Genomic DNA, 20,153 nt, shown 5'->3' with positions numbered 1-20,153 from the left:
TGATTGTATCATAAGACCGTGATTCTGACTCTATAATCAGCATCAGTATCTGGCAGAAGAGGAGGAAAGTTTCCTCAGACTCCTTCAACTTAACCCTTAAACAATTTCTGATCCTAAAGTCTAAGGCAGGTTAATAATGTTGGGAGGTGTATTATTTCTAACCCACTTTTTCACAAAGTAGCAAAAAATATAAAAGCTCATAGTAGGTTATCAAAATAATTTTTTTTGAATTAGCGTGTACCTCAAGTTGGGTGTTTTGACTAGACCAGCCCTGCCCAGAAGAAATATGTGAGCTACTTGCAAAATTTTAAATTTTCTAGTAGCCACAATGAAAAAAGTAGGAAAAAAAGAGTTGAAATTAATTTCAATAATATATTTCATTACACCCAATATATCTGAAATACTATCATTTCAATATGTAATCGATATTTTTTAAAAGGATAAATGTGATCTTTTACAGCCTCTTTTTCATACTAAGTCTTTGAAATACGGTGTAGTCTTAAACATTGATGGCATATCTCGACTGGGATGATAAATTTGAATTGGAAATAATTGCTCTGTATTTAAATTTCAAAACTTAAAGAGTTGAAAAGGTAGATTCATATACCCAAGTAATTCTAAACATACTTAAAAGTTTTCCAGTAACAGAATCAAGTATTAGTTTTTAAATTTAAAATGGAAATTAATTACATTATGCTAAGTAAAAGAAGCCAGACACAAAAGCTCACATATTGCATGATTCTATTTATATGAAATATCCAGGATACGTAAATCCACAGAGACAAAACATAAATTGGTGGTTGCCAGGGGCTGAGGGAAGAGGAAATGGGGAGTCATTGCTTAACGTGTACTGGGTCTCCTTTTTGGGTGATAAAAATGTTTCGGAGTTAGATAGAGGTGATGGTTGCACAGCATTGCATGGAATTGCTCATTTCAAAATGGTTAATGGGGGGGGAAATTAAAATAAAATAAAAATGGTTAATTTTGTTATTTGAATTTCATCTCAACAAAAACTGAAATTAATAGAATTTAAGTGAAATTACAACTTCGGTTCCTTCGTCACACTAGCTATAATCAATTTGTCAACAGCATTAGGCTATGACATTCTAGGACACGGAACTAGGCTATTTGCTATGTAGAGGCTACGACTTTTTTTAATCATTTTTTTCTGTTTCTACGAGACGCGCCTTCCCAGTGCTTACCGAAACTTTCAAGGTGAAGTGTCCCAGTTTACTTAAGCACCACCTGGCAGTCACTGAAGTGTCACGTTTCCATTTCACAAGAGGTAGCCATGAATCTGATTGCTAGTGTTCTGTATGATTAGCTCGTTTTGGGTGACAGACTGTGAGGTTTGCCACAATGTTGTGACTCTTTAATCGTTTTCCCGAAGGGTGCAAGGAGACTGCCCAAGCTTGTGGTCTGTGCTTCCAGAACTGAGTTATAATGGTTCCCAGCAGCCCTCCCCTGAAGTTGGGGGAGGTGGGGAAACAGAGAAGGAATGAATGAGGTGACAGAGAGCAGGCACTGAGCTGGCAGTAACGCATATTAAAGGAGCAGTTTAAATGACTAGGGGCATAAAACCTTAAGAAACCTCCCAAGATGATTCATAGGACACTGGAGGATCTGATGACCTCATCTGGTCCATCCCAGGGGAATAACAGCAATTTGCCCTTTTTTTCCCAACTCCCCAGAGATAAAGATCCACAACCACTCTTGTTTTCTCCTCACACTGAATCATACCTCTCAGGTATCAAGAAGTGTTTCTCTAAGTCTTTCTTATCAAAACCTCTCCTATTAGTTTATCTTTTAAACCTCTTAACTAAATCTGATATCATTCAATGATGGCCATCCCCTGGATATCTGGACTCTTAACCTGGAAAAAAATCTCTCCAGCATTTTCTCATTTTTGATGCTTCTACATCCCAATATGATTACTCAGTTTACAGATTGCCTGAACTGTTTCTTCTCTAGCTTCCTTGCTGCCCATTTTTCCCCTCCTCCTTTATCAGATTGGAGAGAAGAGTAAATAAAATATCCACTGGTTAGTTTTTATTGCCCAGTCCAATAGTGGAAATGTATTCAAATTCTTCCTTTCTGATATTGAAATGATAGCTATAGCCATAAATCTATACCTCTCTTATTTATAACACAGGCCTTGGGTAGTTTCTCTAAAAAAAAAAAAAAAAACAATAAAATACAAACCATGATATCACATTCTATCTTGTTGCTGACAAAAGTAATGGCTTTTACAGGTGCCTCAGAAGAAATCACAAATATTTCTGAAAGAGTCGCTGTCATGTATGACTCTTTCAAGGTTAAACTTGGCTGTTTGCAATGTTGTTGTTGTGTTTTTTTTAAAGATTTTATTGGGGAAGAAGAACAGTGTGTATTTTCAGGACTTTATTGGGGAACCGTGTTTTTTTTCCCAGGATCCATCAGCTCCAAGTCAAGTTGTTGTCCTTCAATCTTAGTTGTGGAGGGCGCTGCTCAGCTCCAAGTCCAGCCGCCGTTTTCGATCTAGTTGCAGGGGCCGAACCATCCAGCCGCCCGTTTCAACGTTTTGTTCACAAACTTTTGATTGCAAGTCACAGAAATGTCCGATGGCTAGCATACACAATATAAGAAAAACAGGGCGAGAGAGAAGAGGAAGTTAATGAAAGGATGCTGGAGGTATTTTGTGGCATCGAAGGAAGAGTTAACAACTAAAGTCTAGAAAAGGAAGAAACCAGGGTAAGTTTTGATTCTTCAGTAGCAGCTCATGAATTTTTCGTCCAAAGCACAGCCATCAACATCACTTTGTTCCAAGTCTCCTCCTCCTTCGTTCCTATTTCCAATTTCTGACTCCATATGAATGGGGGGAGGGGCCACATTGAATCAACCCAGCAGGAAGCTCTGAGGACAAAACAGCCACCCTCTTATATGTCCTCATCCTTTTAGCCCTGGAAAGGTACTGATCTTAGGTGAAGCCAACCCTGACGGAGCTGACGGCTGGAGGCCATCTGCTGACTGCACTCCTGGCAGCTAAGCAGCAAGTCCTTCCGTGAAGGGGAACGACACAACTTTGTGTCTGGCAGAATCCACCTCTTGCTCTGGCTGGACCATGTCTCCATGGAATCTCAGGGACTGGCTTGTCCTGAACTCCAGTGGGCCACTCTTCCTGAGGGAGAACTCACAGGAGGGGATTAGAGGGATGAGCCACAGCCCCCGCCATTGCCATTGGTCTCCAGGCTGCAAATGATACTCATTCTTTCTCTCTTCCACCGCACATTCCGGAGTCACCTCAGCCTCAGCTCCCACCTCTGCTGGCTTTGGTTTCTTAACTGATACAATTCTGACCCTCATCGCTAGAGCTGAGCATGCAGGACGTTGGTTAGAGAGAGCTCTGAGCATCAACACCTGGGGGGGGGGAGTGAAGGCAGCAAGATTGGACAAAGGGACAAGTTGTGATACAGTCACAATGAGATTTCAGCCGACTCCACGGGGAGCTCTGCAGTTGGGCTCATTCTTCAAAGCTGTCGCCAGCTGGGGTGAGAGGACCCCGCCTTTTCCCACATTAACATCTCGTTGGAGGATGCACGCTGCCCTGAGGACGTGGGTGTGACACCAGGTGAGATGGCTTTCTCCAGCAGAAGGCAATTCCCACGAAGGCCTGACCGCTGAGGGCTGGTGATTATGCGATGGTGGTGTGTCAGCCAGCAGTACTCCCAGCTGCTGGGGCAAGAGTCCTTCAGTCCTGAAGGGGGGGTGGGGCGGGGCCACCCACAACAGCCCCATCTGCGTCCAGGACCCAACACGTCTCTCCTGTCACAGCCTCACTCCTCCTCAGGGTTGGCCTCCACTGACTCCTTGTTCCAGGATTATTTTTTAATTGCAGCAAAATACACATAACATACAACTTACCGTCTTAACCATTTTTGAGAGTACAGTTCAGGATTGTTAAATATAGTCACAGGGTTGGGCAGCCAATCTCCAGAACTTTTCCATCTTGGGAGACTGAAACTCTACAGCCAGCCATTAAACGTCTCCTTCTCCCCTCTCTCCAGCCGCTGGAAGCCACCATTCTACTTTCTGTCTCTAGGAATTCGACTACTCTAGTTAACCTTATATAAGTGGAATCATACGATAGGTGTCTTTTTGAAACTGGCTTCTTTCACTTAGCCTAATGTCCTTAAGGTTCATCCATGTTGTAGCACGTGACAACATTTCTTTTCTTTGTAAGACTGAAAAATACTCCATTGTGTGTATACATCATATTTTGTTTATTCATTCATCCATCAGCAGACAGTTGGGTTGCTTCCACAATTTGGCTATTGGGAATAGTGCTGCTATGAACATGGACATACAAATGTTTCTTCAAGACCTCACGTTTTTGGCTACAAAGCTAGATCTAGGATATTTTTATCCGAGGTGTTTTTGTTCAAGATGGGTTTATCTCTCACTGGCTTAATTCCTTTTAGGCCCAGACAGAGGCAAGGATAAACTACGCACTATCTTCTTAGGGAGGTAAATCTTATAAATCAGAACACTCTGGTAGGGTCAGGTTGACGGATATATCAAACCTGGCTCATGAATAATTATATGGCATATAATATATGCCATCTAAGAGTTTCTGTTTTTTCCACCAAAGAGTAAGAAACCATCTGTGAAGGAAAGTTCCCACATGCTGCTTGAACTGTTTCACCTTTTGTTATCCTAACCGCCAAGGTTAGTTAATCACAAACAGGACTTGGAGAAATAGTCTCTGTGATGAAAGAAAATAAGGCGAAGTGGCTGGCAGGGGGCCAGCTCATTACATCGTACTGAAGCTGATGAGGGTATCTTCGTGATGGTGAGGGGAAAGCAGGGGTGGACAAAGCGGAGAGAGACAGCAGGAAGGGGAGGCTGGGTGGAGTTGAAAAAAATTTTGCCAAGAATTGAATAGGATGTCATTCTGTTGGCCTGGTGGTAGACTTCAGCGAAGCGACACCTGGGATGGCAAGCAGCAAGAATGAAAAGTGCATTCTTTATGAATTTTTAAAACCAACTCCGGCTTCTTGTCTGGGACCTATAAATGTGAACCATCACATACACATCAGGGTTTATTGCTCCTGTTTTTATTAAAGTTAAATCCTACCTGCATGACTCAAATGAAAAGTTAAAAGCGGCATCAGATGTCTTTTGAGCTTTTCTTCACCCCAGGTAGCCAGCTAAAACGGGAAAGTGATAAAAAAAACCTTAAAGTTCAGAATTCATTTTCTTAAGGAAATTCTCAACTTTGCAGCTCACCCACACAGAGCTGTGTGCAAGTGGATAATTTATACTGAATACATTAATGGCAAAATTGGATGCATGTTTCCTAAAATAAGCAGAACTGTACCGCCATGGATGGGAAGGAAGCTTCAAAAATAAATAACAGGAAGAACTTCCTACCACAAAAGACTCATTTTTAACCATCATTTGAAATAATACTAGATGACTATGCTAGCTATTCCCAAGAATGTGCTCTGAAAAGATCAATCAAATGTTTAGTGAGCTGTAGGATAACTAAATTTGGTGACTTTATTCTCTTGGGACATCCCTATTTTTTATGACAGCAGTTGTATATGATAGTGTATACAGACTCAGTTTTGTACAATGATTCTATACTTTAAAAATAACTTGCCTGATGTTCATTTCAATGAGAAAAAGAAATACAAAACAAAAAACCCAGCACATCTCTGACTTTCTCAGCAGTTCTCCCTTTAAACATTGGCCAAAACATGGACAAATTTAAAACTCCCGTTCCCTTGTTCCCTGTAGGAAAGATGAGATCTATAATTTTTAAAAGAAGCTGCACTAGTAAACATAGAAAGTACCAAAAGCAAGAAAAGAATAAAGGCAAGTTGAAAAATATAGGTTTCTGAGGTTCTGCTCCTATAAAAGCTTGCTAGCTTATTGAGACAGATGGTTCTGTTCAAACAATTTTGTCATTCAATTTTTCTGCTCTTCCACCTCTGGCTCCCATATTTGTATCCACCCGGAAGGGGGTCCCACCCACTCAGAACCTCAAGGGAAAATGAGTGGAAGGTAAGTGAGGTGGGTGGCCTGAACCTATGTGAACAATGCACTTTTCACTCCTCTCCAGGCGGCTTCAACATAGAAAGTCTCCCCCATCCCTAGGAAATGGTCTAGGGTTTGTTTGTTAGAGTAACAGTCTGTGAGCATACCTAATTTGGAGTATCTACTACACAAGAATCTAAGAGCACAAACCAACTTAAGTCCTAGAGACTTAATCTTAGCCTTAAAGTAAAATTCCATTTGTGTGAAAAGTACTTTTTATCATGGAAGTTGCAACTGTCTTTGATATGAAATGTATCCTTTACTGTTCAAGTTCAAAACAAACCATCCTCATCTGTTTTTAGACATCTCAAAGAAACCCAGTTACCATAATAACCAAGGTGTTAAATTAAGTGCAAGAACTTTCTGAGACTGTTACTACATGTTGACATAAATGACCAATATCAAGATGAGTTTAGGTTAACACAGACTGATTTCTGTTTTTATGATGAATTATGATAGAGCGATAAGGCCGAAGAGACTAATGAAAAGCTCATTTGTGTATCATTCATTCATGCTTGGATATTTGCCATGATCATACCCAAGCCCTCGTGATATAAACTACCTGTTTCCTTGAAAATAAGACCTAGCCAGACAATGAGCTCATTTTCCGGGAACCAGTACATTCTAGCCCACCACCTCAAATTTTTTTTCTTTTTTTAAGTTTTTTGTTGGGTAATATTGGGGAACAGCGTGTTTTTCCAGGATCCATCAACTCCAAGTCACGTTGTTGTTTTCAATCTAGTTGTGAAGGGCGCAACTCACTGGCCCACGTGGGAATCGAACTGGCGACCTTGGTGTTATGAGCACTGCGCTCTGACCACTGAGCAAACCAGCCGCTCCACCACCACGTCAATTTTTAAAAGCAGTCCAGAGTCTGTAAACTCAGTAACCGATTTCAGAGTCAGCCATCCAGCACTTTCAGAAACTTTTCTTTGATATTTAATTAAAATCTTCAGTGAAATTAGAAGTCATTGATCACCACCACGATGGTTAATTTTATACGTCAACTTGACTGCGCTAAGGATGCCCAGCTGATGAAATATGATTTCTGGATGTGCCTGTGAGGGTGTTTCTGGAATAGATTAGCATTTGAATCAGTAGAATGATCAAGAAGATCCCCCTCATCAATGAGGTTGGGCATCATACAATCCATTGAGAGTCTGAACAGAACAAAAAGGGAAAGGAAGGTACTTTTGCTTTTTTTGCTTGAGCTGGGACATCCATCTTCTCCTGCCCCTCGGAAATCAGGGCTCCTGGTTCTCAGGCCTTTGGACTTGGAGTAGTTTTCTTTCTGCAGTGGGCCCAGAATTCTTTAAATGGAGAATAGAGAAAACCACAGACATGAAGAGGCCTCTTATGACCCAAAAGTTTCTTCCCTATTGGCCAATCTCAGCCAATTTAATTCAACAATTTGAGAGCATTCCCTTGGAAGTTGGTAATAAATTTCTAGGAAGGTTAAAAACGTTCGTACGTGTAATCCATAGCCATTATCAGTCATGACTACATTGGCATCAATACATTTTTCATACTGGGTCCAGCAACCTTGCCAGTCCCAAGCTGGGTTATGCGAAGGTCTGAGCGTGGGGTTCTGCCTGCAGCGTGCCGGCTTTGTCTTGCCATGGTAGAAAATCCTAAGGGTATGTGGTGCTTGGAAGTAGAGGGAGAGGCACCAAAAGAAAAGGCAGGAAGACAATTGGAGGTAAATTGCAGATTCCAGCAGAAAAGAAGTGTATGTGCTTTGTGAGATCAGACTTTGTCTACTAAGAAATCTCATAAGGTAACTTTCCACGAGTAACAAGACTCAACACTTATATACTGTTTATTATGTGTGAGGCACTGTTCTAAACACTTTATATGAATTTATTGAAGCATTACGATAACTCTGTAAGGTAGGCAGTTTCTTTTTTTCACCCTTAACCCCTAATATTTTCTTTTCTCTCTCTCTCTTTTTTTTTTTTAAGGGGAACAGTGTGCACTTCCAGGATTTTTTCCCAGTCAAGTTGTTGTCCCTTCAATCTTAGTTGTGAAGGGCGCAACTCAGCTCCAGGTCCAGTTGCCATTGTTAGTTGCAGGGGGCGCAGCCCACCATCCCTTGCGGGAGTCGAACCGGCAACCTTGTGGTTGAGACGACCCGCTCCAACCAACTGAGCCATCCGGGAGCTCAGCGGTAGGCAGTTTTCAATCTCCATTTTCAGAGAAGGAAACTGAGGTTCAGAGGAAGGAAACTGTCCTGGGCCTGGTATCTGGTCTAAAAGGCTTAGAAATCTGATTTAGCCAGCACATCAAAAGCGGCAACATATTTAAAAATTGCACTGACATTAATTAGAACTTAATAAGTCCAATGTTCAAAACCGGGATGCCAGATGATTAATTTATGATGAGAACTTTAAGCTCTCAAAGACTACAACGCTGAGGTTGGCGTGACTAAAAGCATTCTCCCTTTATAGACAGAGAAGCCAAATTGCAATCAGAACACAGCTTAAGGAGCATATAATTAGAACCAAGAGAATTAGATGAATGAACTGAAAACTTGTCCCTCTGCTTAGTTTTTTTCGACATACTCTGCCCTTCTTAGGATAGCCTCACCAGTGAGTCTGGAATACTAGAAGTCCATCGCTGAGCCATATTTTAATAAGACTCTTGATGGTTACCTCTGTGAAGCTCCTTTTTCTATGCTTCCAAACTGACCAACTTCTCTCGTGATAGACAAAATTTTTTAAGAATTGTGTTGAACCCCTGAATTCAAACCTTATTCTGGCTTAGGAGTGATTGGATCTCTCTATTCTGATACACTGTGTATTTATTGTATAGATATATTTCTTACTACCAAATTAGTCTTATTTATAAACTCCACAGAGCCTAGCAAGTAATTATATAAGGCAAGTCCTCAGTAATGTTTGTTGAAAGAATGAGAGTGAAGGAATGAATAAATAAGTGCATCTCAATGTCAGATGACTTATAAATAGCTCACCATCACTATGGGAAACAATATGGACATTTCTCAAAAATTTTTAAAATAGAATTACCATATGATTTGACAATTCCACTTCTGGGTATGTACTCAAAAAAAAGTAGCAACTTGAGAGATTTGTACACTCGTGTTCATAGCAGCATTATTCACAAAAGCCAAAAGGTGGAAGCAACCCCAGTGTCCATCAACTGATAAATGGATAAACAAAATGTGGTCTATACCTACAATGGAATATTATTCAGTCTTAAAAAGGAAGGAAATTCAGATAGATGCTGCAACATAGATGAAGCTTGAGAACCTTATGCTAAGTGAAAGAAGCCAGTAACAAAAGGACAAATACTGCATGATTCCATTTATGCAAGGTACCTAAAACAGTCAAATTCACAGAGACAGAAAGTACAATGGTGGTTTCCAGGGGCTGGGGGAAGAAAAGAAATGAGGAGTTATTTATTGTGTAATGGGAACAGATTTTCAGTTTACAAAATAAAGAGTTCTGTGGATGTTGGTGGTGATAGCAGCACAAAATGTGAATGTACTTACTGCCACTAAACTGAACACTTAAAAATGGTTAAAATGGTAAATTTCATGTTATGGGTATTTTGCCAAAACAGAAAAAAAGAATAGCTCTTCCACGCTAACTCATGGCTTGTGTTTTTAAAGCTGAGCTCTGTTTCCATAAAATCAATGTATCAGCTCCTATATTTGTCCTCACGCAGTGCAATGGTTTGCCCTGTTGAATTTCATTCTGTTTGAGACGCCTTAGTTTATGGTGTCACTGCATCAGCTATACACAGAATTATGCAATACAGGATACAGCATTTCAAAATAAAGACACAAACAATAGTATCTCTACTTGCCAGTTAAAAGGACAGATTGTCAATCAAGAAAATAAATACAGTATTCAGGGTTGATAAACAAACCAGTTTGATACTGGGTTGATACCAACTTTGACAGTCTCAACATGCTCATTTTTTTAGATCCGCAAGAAACAAATGCTATCAGCTAGTGCTGTTGAACAAAATCATCACAGAATTAGCAGTTTTCTGACCCACTTACTAAAAAAGGCTAAATCACTCCATTGAGACCCGAGGGAAATGCAGATTTACACCTCTGAAACATTGCTTGGTTTTTCTTCAATTAAATTTTGTAACCAGTTTTTGAGTTCTTGCCATCTTCTCTTCTTTTAATGGGTAATTTCATATGTCTTCTTGAATATAAGCCTTTGCAAATGCTTGATTTTTGTAAATGCAAATGCATAGCAAAACATGAACACAACTTTCTTCTAGGCCATTATTTTCTAGACCCATCCCAAAGGCCAGCTTCTCTCCCTCATCCCTTGCTTTATTAGATTGGTGGGTGGAATGGGCCGTCAGACAGAGGCCCAATGCGCGCTGCTGCCGATGGGAATCCGGGAAGATGGGGAAGATGGTCACTCCACCTGTGGTCACACTGGCCCCATAAAGGGGAGAAGCTTCCATTTCCCCGGGCATGCAGCTGCGTTCCCACTGCCAGGCCTTCACCAATGCTTTTTCAAACACCGAGAGCAACCTTTCTCCTCCTGTCCGTATTCCAGCCCTTCTCCTCTATACATTAGTTTTCCTTTTTGAAGCTTTCTTCCAGATGAGGAAACTCTTTACTTTCAAACCCATTAACACAATTCCTTTACCAGTATCTCATCAACAACACTCATATAATTGCTACATGGATACTGGTTCCATGTTTGTCTTATTTCCGGGTATAGGCCAGATGTCCTTGGCCATAGACAAACCAAGGGCCTACCTGTGTAATTATCTCTCTTTTTCTGGGTTTCCTGTTCTAGCAATAGCACAATCATTCTGTTGCCCAGGTCAGCAACCTCAGAGGCACATCTGCATCTCCGTCCTCACTCCTACTCCTGACCATCCAGTCTCCAAATCCCAGCAATTCTTTCTTTACAACTTCTCGGACACCTTTTTATGCCCCTTTCCACTGTACCTTCTAGCTAGACTTTTCCAGCAGCCTCTAAACTGGTTTCTCTGATTCCTGACTCCCACCTGGAGTTCATCCTTAATACCAGCACCAGATTCACCTTCCTACAGTACAGCTTTGAATCCCTTAACGGTTTTAAAATCTTCAATGACCCCCCCATTGTCTTTGGCTTATCATTCAAGGCTATGTAGGTGGAGAGACCACAGGGTTTTGTAAGCAATCTGACCTCTGTTCAAATTTCATCTCTGCCCTTTACTAGTTGTGGGACCTGGGGGAAGCAAGACCCTTAGCCTGTCATAAGCTCAGTTTCCTCATCTATAAAATGGGTTAATAGTACCCATCTGAAAAGATTGTTGTGAGGTTTAAGCAAGATAATGTAAGCCAATCCTTCGGTTGCCCAGAGTAGACACTCAATAAATGGCATCTTTTCTTCTTCCACAAGCCAATGCCAACCTATCTTTACCTTTACAACTTTATTATTCTTCCTCTTTTGCTGGTCTCCAAACACAACTTTCTGGGCCCTGTGTCTTTGGAGAAGCTGTTCCCTTTATGTGCCTTGCCTTCCATCTCTGGCAGTGGAATCCCCGGTCTCCTTAAAGGGCCAACTTCATGAAGTGTGCCTTGATCTATTTTGTCAAATATTGTCAGTGGCGTACCGAGGGGGGAGGTGACAGTATGTTGCCAGTGATGTTGTTTAGAATTGCCAGCTCATAGTGATAATAAAAACCATGCAGACTTTGACTTTTATGCCACCGTATCTAGTACCAGCTCCCTTTTCTGAACTAAAAAATACATAGTATAATTTATAAGGTATTGAATATACTGTTAAATATAATTCAACACTGGTTATAATCATAGATATTTCTATTCAGGTTTCCTATCCTTTACTAATCGTAAATTTTTTGAGAGCAAGTATCATAGCATACACATCTTTGTTTCCCACATAATATCCAACACCACAGCTTCCATATGATAAATGTTCTGAATAAATGAAGAGGTTGATACCAGTCATGCAGCCATGTTAATATGTAACAAATCCAACACATGCTGAGATCAAGGTGTGCGTTTTGTTAACATCTTATTGCGTGAGCACTGACTCTGAGCTAGGCAATGTGCTAAGTGCTTTGCAGGCATCATTCATTCATCATAAAAATATATCAAGTTCCTAGTATATCCTAGACATGGTGCTATGCCTTAAGAACACATTGGGGAACAAAATTATTTACTTACACAATGCCTGGTGGTCAGAGGTTAACTAACGCGCCCAGGGTTATTCAGCTATGGGGTTAAACCAGCTAGTAACTGGGGGAGCTTCAACTTCAAACTGGGTCTTTCTTTGGAAACCACGTTCTTAACCACTATATTTCCTCTTCTGTGAGCTATTGACAAGCCACATGATACTGATGAATGCCCAGTCTGACCACAGTCTCTTATGCAATCAATGATGGAATCCTCCTTGAGAATAGGGATTACATTTTCATAAATCCTCAAGGTCTCATATAATGTTAGTATCAAACCCATACCAACTTTTGATGGTTACTCAAGAAATACTTACTGGCCAACTGCCCTGATAACTATATAACCCATTGGGTTTCATTAAAACATGGGAATTTTAAAAAATTAATTCACCCATAAAAATATTTCACCACCAATAAAAACTTGTTTCTCTCAGTCACTGTCAAGTATAAATTAAATTACCAGTATTAGCTAGGGCATTATGCCAACTGTCTTCCCAGAACACTTAACATGCCTACATATACACCCAGATAAAAACAGCTACGTGCTGCAGGACATGCAGTTAAATCTTGACTCTTCACAAAATGATGATTCCTCTGATCACAGGAAGACAGCAAGAAGCCCATAAAGGCTTTACTAAGAGCAAGGAGGGTAGCAATAGCAACCATAATACAAACTATGAAAAATAGATTAAAGGCATCCTATCTATCCACCAGCAAAAGTTTCCAGTTGTCCTGGCAACTGGATTATACACTATTTCTACAATAAGTTTGCTCTGAAATTGACAAAGTGTGGGAGGGACACTCACTTAAGAAAGGGTGTGAGTAATGAGCAATAGCAATAAGGTATAAATAACTTGCCAGCCAACAGATTAGACCAGAGTATGATGCAGAAAGAACAAGGCATAACAAATGTTTGGGAAATTCTTGAAATGAAATAAAACTAGGAAATGCCTAAAAATAGCTTCAGAAGAATGATACATGTAGCAAAACACATAACAGTGTTTTTAGGGCCAAGATCATTGAAAAGCAGCAGAAAGATATGAACACAGAGAAAATTAAATCACAAATCTTTCTAGATATAGGCATTGGAGGAATGAAAAATAGCCAACTCTTGGGCATAAAGCAGTAATTTTCTGATGAGTTTGGGCAATGGAAACAGCAAAATCATTAGAGGAGGGAAGGGGAGAGTAGGAAGCAAATTTTGTCAATGTTGGGAGCAATTCTGCCCAAAACACAAGGGTTTTGTTGTTGTTGTTTGTTTTCCTACGTGGTATGGCTCTATTATGGACTGGTTTCCCCACAGGAATTTCTAGAAGCAGCCCACAGCACCGTGGGGCTCACATCATAGACTCTCTTGTCTATATCCCATTTATATCCTTTTCAAGCAACAAATCCCATGGTCAAATCGTAGAAGCCTGTCATTGTAGATCAGGGTTTCTCAACCTCAGCACTATTAACATTTGGGGACAGAAAATTCTTGTTGTGGGGACTGTCTTACATTGTAAAGTGTTTAGTAGCATCTCTGGCCTCTACCCACCAGTCGCCAGTAGCAAAACCCCCAGTCCCAGTTGTGACAACCAAAAATGTCTCCGAGATTGCCCAATGTCCCCAGGGGGCAAAATCACCCCCAGATGAGAACCACTAATTTAGAAACTAAAGGATGATCATCCTGCCCAAACGCTCACCTACCGATGAGGAAACCAAAGCCCAAACATGCTGAATGTCTTGCTCAAATGTACACAGATGCTTACTGCCCGACCTAACCCACGAACCTCAGACCACCACTCTCAATAACTCCATTATACTCCAACTTCAGTTGCTTGCATACCACCATCATGATTTTCCCATACCCAGTGCCACCTATATTATGTATTATTTTCATTTGAGTTGACTCATTTTTTTTAAACTTAATTTTAAAAGGAAACAAGCACGATTGTGGGTGGTGAACACACAATGCGATACACAGATGATGTATTATAGAAATGTACACTTGAAACGTATATAATTTGACTAACCGTTGTCACCCCAATAAATTCAATACAAAAATAAAATAAAAGGAAACACGCATATAAGGGAAGGGAAGACAGACATAAAAGTTAGGGAAACGTGTGGTTTCAGAGGGAGAGATCTGTACTCAGTGATTTTATCCACTTATTGATCAAACACCCACAGTGTGCCTACCACGTGCCATGTACCATTTTAAGTGCTTTACATACATGAAATCTTTTTGTCTTATTAACTCCCTTATTAAGTAAGTACTATTATTATCCTCATTTTATAAAGGAAGATACTGAAGCATAGAGATCCAAGATCGCCAAAGTCACAAGTGGCAGTCACAACTGGGATTCCAGCCCAGGAAGTCTGGCTCCAGAGTCCGAGGTCTTAATCAGTACGGAGAAAGATTGGAAATGCCTGATAAGGGACAGATGGGTCTGGAGCTGAAACCTCCTGAGTATTCATTCCCTGAGTAGTGAGGAAATAATGGACACAGGTAACAAGGCAGGTAGACCTGGGGTATTAAGCAAATCCTTGGGAGAAGGGAACTTTCATCTGGCAGAAATGGTGGTGGGAAGGGACAGAAGCTGGGGGGAGAGGAATCAGAGGGAGGGGCAAGATGAGTGTCACATGGGGTTCATGGGGTGTCTCTGGTCCTGCTCCCCGCACAAGAACGCAGGATATGGTGAGGCCAAAAAGGAACACCCACGAGCCATGGATGGGGGGTTCATACCACTATAGTCTCGGTGGCGGCTGGGTTGGAGACACAGGAAGCAGAAGCCACACAATCCGCAGCCTGCCGTCTGCTTCTCTGCCAACCAACCCCTTGCTAACTGCAATTCCCTTTCTCGCTCAGCCACGGCAGTTATATCAGTGGCTAATGGCTGACTGGTAACAGCGGATGGCCAACTAGTCACAGTTGATGGCCATCTACTACTCGAGCCAGCACCTTTCCACATGAGGCCAAGAACCTGGAAACTGCTCTCTGGGACTCTGGCCCCACAGAGACTTTGACTGGTACCAGGCACTGAGACAAGCAAGGAGCTTGGTAGGGTGAGGAAATGGTGAGGCTGGAGGTGAAAATTCAGGCAGAGTGGTGATCTGGGAAAAAGGTAAAAGGGAGTGTGAGGTGGGGGTCAAGGGCCAGGAGAGGACCCTGGGAAGGGTGAGGGGACTGTGAGTACCTAGAGATAGAGGGCTGCCCTGATTTAGGTGGGGCTGGGAAGGGGTCCCAGCAAGATGAACTGGGATAACAGATACCAGAGGAAGCAGCACCCCCCGCCCCACGCCAGGCGTAACAGGGTGGGTGCCTGACTGACGCTGGTGAGCACCAGCCACTGAAGTTAATTTTTTCCCCTTAAAAATCAAGTTGAGAATCACTAGGGGTATATACACCACATTTTACAACATTTTGAATCGGTTCATCTCCAAAAATTATAAAAAGCTTTTGGGTAACATTTGAGAAAATTTTGAGATTTTTACGTTCCCTCTACTAGTTCATAAATAAAATATACAACTTACAAAATGCAAACACACTTGTAATTGCTGAATGAAAATAAAATATGAAGTGTAGAAAGGCTTTATAACATGTTTTGCCAGCTCCTCGTGTTTCTTCAACACTTGACTTTTCAAATTTTTATGGAAAATGTTTTGCCTTGTACACTTTCCAGTTTTTACAAATCAAGATGTTAATAAGTAGGGGGAATTCAACGAGCGTTGCCCTATTTAGAAACAGGATTTCTAAGAAGAAAAATTTCATGTTTTGCCCTTAGTGATATAACAGAACTTATGTAGAAATCCATCCATAGTATGTTAAGGTCAGTCACAATCCAAGTTCAACCAGGATATTCAGGTACCAAAATCATGTAATGCAAATGTATTTAAAGGGATATATGAACGATAAAAATGTGAAGTGAGGCATACTAATTAAGAGCAAGCACTTTGGAGTCAGTCAGGACTAAAACATTAGCATCATAGCATATGCACTAGTACATATTGGTGTTACATACTAGCATTATAGGGTTATTGTGAGGATTAAATGAGATGTCGTCTAAAGGATTTAAGGAATGTAATGCTAAATATATTTTAGCTACTATTATTCTAGTATGAAGCAGAATAAACTAAGTAATAAGCTTCTTAGAAGCCTAAGGGTTTTCATAACTTTGCTTTGATGAGTTACAAATCCTGGCATTAATTTCCACATCGGCAGGTACTTGTTCATTGTTCTTAGCTCAAAGCTGACCTAATGGTCTTGAGTGGTTCTAAATCAACAGTTCTCAAACTGGGGTTTACCAACTCCTGAAGGTCCCGAAGACCCTTTCAGGGGATCTACAAAGTAAACACTATTGTCATAACCATTGCAATAATAGTAATTCTAATTTTATTAATAATAGTAAAACTATTTCATAGTAATACTAATTGTCTAATACTTTCATTTTCATTTTTCAGTGTGTTGACTTTTGCACTGATGGTGAAAAAACAATGGTAGGTAACATTACTGATACCTTAGCATGAATCCAGGCCGGGATACCAAAGTGTTCTGGTGGACATGTTCTTCATTACCATGTGTTCATAGGAAGAAAAAAAAAACCACTAGTTTCACTGAAGAATGTCCCCGATGGTACTTTTACTTAATCCTGACCCTTCAGTACACATCTTTTTAATATTCCATGAAATACTTCTGCTGCATACCTAACTACAATGGTTGTCTTGAAATAAAGCATTAGTACCACCATTTGAGTCATGAGTTCAACTAGCCATGTTTTTCCTGGAACACTATTTTTACTTGAATGAATGACTGACAAACTATAGTATTCAGATTTGGGTATTTGGCAGACATTTTCTCAAACATTAATGAAGCAAATCTGTCACTTCAAGGAAAACAATAATACTGTTACCAATGATAAAACTGGACCTTTAAAGTGGAAAAAAGAATTTTGGAAGACTCATATCTGTCTCAAGAGCTTGATAGCTTGCCAATACTTAAAGACTTTTCTGATGAGATCAGTGGTGATATTAATGAATGTGATTTTTTTAAATATAGTATAATGACATGTGACAATATGTGGAAGATCAGTATAACTCAGTGAACTTACATTTTCCAAATGACTAATACATGTTATTATAAAATTACTCATACATGGGTAAAAGTGGAAGATAGATCAGTGGATTTCCTTGATATGGTTTTAGATTCCACATTACAATTAACCTTTAAGAAGCTACCACTTGTTGAGTTTTGGTGTAATGTCAAAAAAAAAATCCACAATGATCTGAAAAGACTATTAAAATATTCTTCCTTTCCTCAACCCCATCTTTGTGAGATCAGATTTTGTTCATATATTTCAATCAAAACATCACTGTATTGAATGGAGAAGCAGATACAAACATCCAGTTTTCTACTATTAAAGTAAACATTTCTGTTATTTTTTTAAACACTTTTTTTTATTAGTTTCAGGTGCACAAACCAATGTAATAGTTAGACATTTATCATTTATACACCTCACACAGTGACAACCCCTCCTCCCACATTTCTATTACTAAAGAGATCTGCAAAAATGAAATATAATGCCGCTCTCCTCGATCGTTTTTTAAAATTTGGAAATATATAGTGAGTCTTCATTAAAATACATTATGTTAACATGTAATAGGCTTAATGTAAGTATTTTTAAGTGAATTAGTAAAGTTTTTAAATGTTAACCATTTTAATTCTCTTTTTTTTTTAGAATACTTTTTTTTGTACTTCCAGGACTTTTTTCCAAGTCAAGTTGTTGTCCTTTCAGTCTCAGTTGTGGAGGGCGCAGCTCAGCTCAAGGTGCCATGTTCAATCTTAGTTGCAGGGGGCAGAGCCCACCATCCCTTGCGGGACTCAAGGAATTGAACTGGCAACCTTGTGGTTGAGAGCCCACTGGCCCATGTGGGAATCGAACCGGCAGCCTTCGGAGTTAGGAGCATGGAGCTCTAATCGCCTGAGCCACCAGGCCGGCCCACCATTTTAATTCTTAATATGGTAAATATCAATACCTAAACCCATATAAACTAAAGGTTTTTAAGATCTTCAATAACTTTTAAGAGTGTAAAGAGGTTCTGAGACCAACAAATGTAAGAACCACTATTGTAAATAGTTCTCCAAACTTGAGCTGGTCTCCTTTGACTATTCACAGGAAGATAGTACTTAGGGCAAACCCTCAGTAGAAAAGGATCACTTCCTAGTCAAATTAAGCAGTGGTACATTGTGAGAAAGGTTCTTCAGAAACTACAGTTAACATGGTGATAGTTCATTCTCACAGAAACAGGTAAGTCTAATAGAGTTAAGACCATTAAGTTTCAAGAAAGGGGGGCCAAAGACCTTTTTGGAAAGATGGGCTGCAAGTCTACATCAAAGAAAAATAAATAGCTGAAACCCATTTTGATTAGGAATTCTGTTTGCTCGTGATATGTGTGCCTGTACAAATAGATTAGGAAGAAACTTTCCTGATGAAAAAAGACAAAAAGGAATTGCAATTGGATCTCACCCACAATTTCTGCTTAAGAAGGCATAATAAAAAGTGTTAGAACAGTCCATTGTTGGAATGGTGCCATGGTCAAGTTCCAAAATTCAGCTCTTAAGAGGGATGTGGGAATCCCTCTATTGTCTGTCTCCTTTCCAATCAACAAGTGAACAAAGCCAGCCCTGAGGTTCGGGGCCTTTTCAGTTCTCACTCTCAGTCTGAGGCTAGAAAATGATGTATATACCTGAATATTGGTAGGCTCTGAATTTCACAAGGAATAAAAACCATAAGAAACCGGTTGACCCATTTCAGCCTCTTATCCTGAAATTTCCATCTCACTGTGATGAAACGAATCAGGGCATGATCTACTCAAAACTGGGTTGTTGTCCAAGAGGAAAGGGAAAGAACAGGGATCGATTCTAGCTTCAGACAGGATAGTTTCTGAAAACAGGAGACAGAGCACGGCCAGTGAGGTCAGGGCAAACTGAGTGGAATCACCTAGCAGGCTCTTCAATCCTTTTGATCACTGCAAGCTTTCCTGATACCACCTTCTATATTGACCCAGGCCATCTTGATCACAAATTACCATTTATCTTCCTCAAGACTTCTCATATGTGAAGAAAACAAAGAATAATAATTTACCTGAACCCTGGAGTCAGCCTGCCTGAATTTGATCCTGTTGTAATGACCTGGGCAGATGACTCCATCTCTTGAGGCCTCAATTTCCTCTGCAAAATGGGAAGAATAACAGTACTTACTTTATAAGGTACTTCTGAGGTTCTTATACCTTAGATATAAGACACTATGAATAAAGAACTTAACACAAGACTTGGCGCATACTAAGTGCTTAATAAACAACGGAAACCATTATTAGGGGGATTCTTTGCTTCATATTCCCCTCTGTGAGCAGTTTGTTCCGTTCTCAACATAACTCCTTTCTCTCGGGGCTATTATTTCCGAGGTTCTGGTCCCTCATATCCCTGAGTCATCTTCATTAAGATGCCGGGGTTCTGAGATCATCCCGTCTACTGCTCTCTAGGGCTCCCTCTCCTGACTGCTTAGCTCTCGAGGGGGCCCAGACCTAACTTCCATGACTGCGAGTCTCTCTCCGGGCTTGGCCACCTGCCTTGGAGGAATGTCCCCAGTCCCCTTGGAGACCACGAAAAAAGGCGGCGACAAGACTGAGCCCCACCAGACTCTGAGAAAAGCCACAAACCAGAAGCAAGAGTGAGGCCGAGGACCCGGCGGTGCCCAGAAGTGAAAACGAGGCTGGGGGCGGTGCTGCTCACCCAGATGGGACCAAGGCTGGGGGCGGGGCCGGGCTCCGAAGTGAGAATGACACTGCGGCGGGGCGGTGCTCTGAGGTGAGAGCTAGGCCACACCCTGAGGCGAGAATGCTGGCGACGGGGCCACATC

General features: G+C 40.7%; 1 long non-coding RNA gene across 1 annotated transcript; it reads right to left on the bottom strand.

The window, feature by feature from the left end:
* Window positions 1–782: 782 nt before the first annotated feature.
* On the bottom strand, window positions 783–20,152 carry LOC148757328 (uncharacterized). The gene is made up of 3 exons (XR_016022398.1): window positions 19,954–20,152; window positions 19,380–19,465; window positions 783–2,604 (listed from the first exon to the last, which is right to left on the bottom strand). It is a non-coding gene; the product is annotated as an uncharacterized LOC148757328 (long non-coding RNA).
* Window position 20,153: the final 1 nt, after the last annotated feature.

Source organism: Rhinolophus sinicus, chromosome 9 (genome assembly GCF_057876585.1).
Source record: "Rhinolophus sinicus isolate RSI-liver-muscle chromosome 9, RSI-T2T, whole genome shotgun sequence".
Classification (NCBI taxonomy): Eukaryota; Metazoa; Chordata; class Mammalia; order Chiroptera; family Rhinolophidae; genus Rhinolophus; species Rhinolophus sinicus.
Note: the sequence above shows the minus strand (reverse complement) of the source record. Positions and strands in the feature narration are given on the sequence as shown.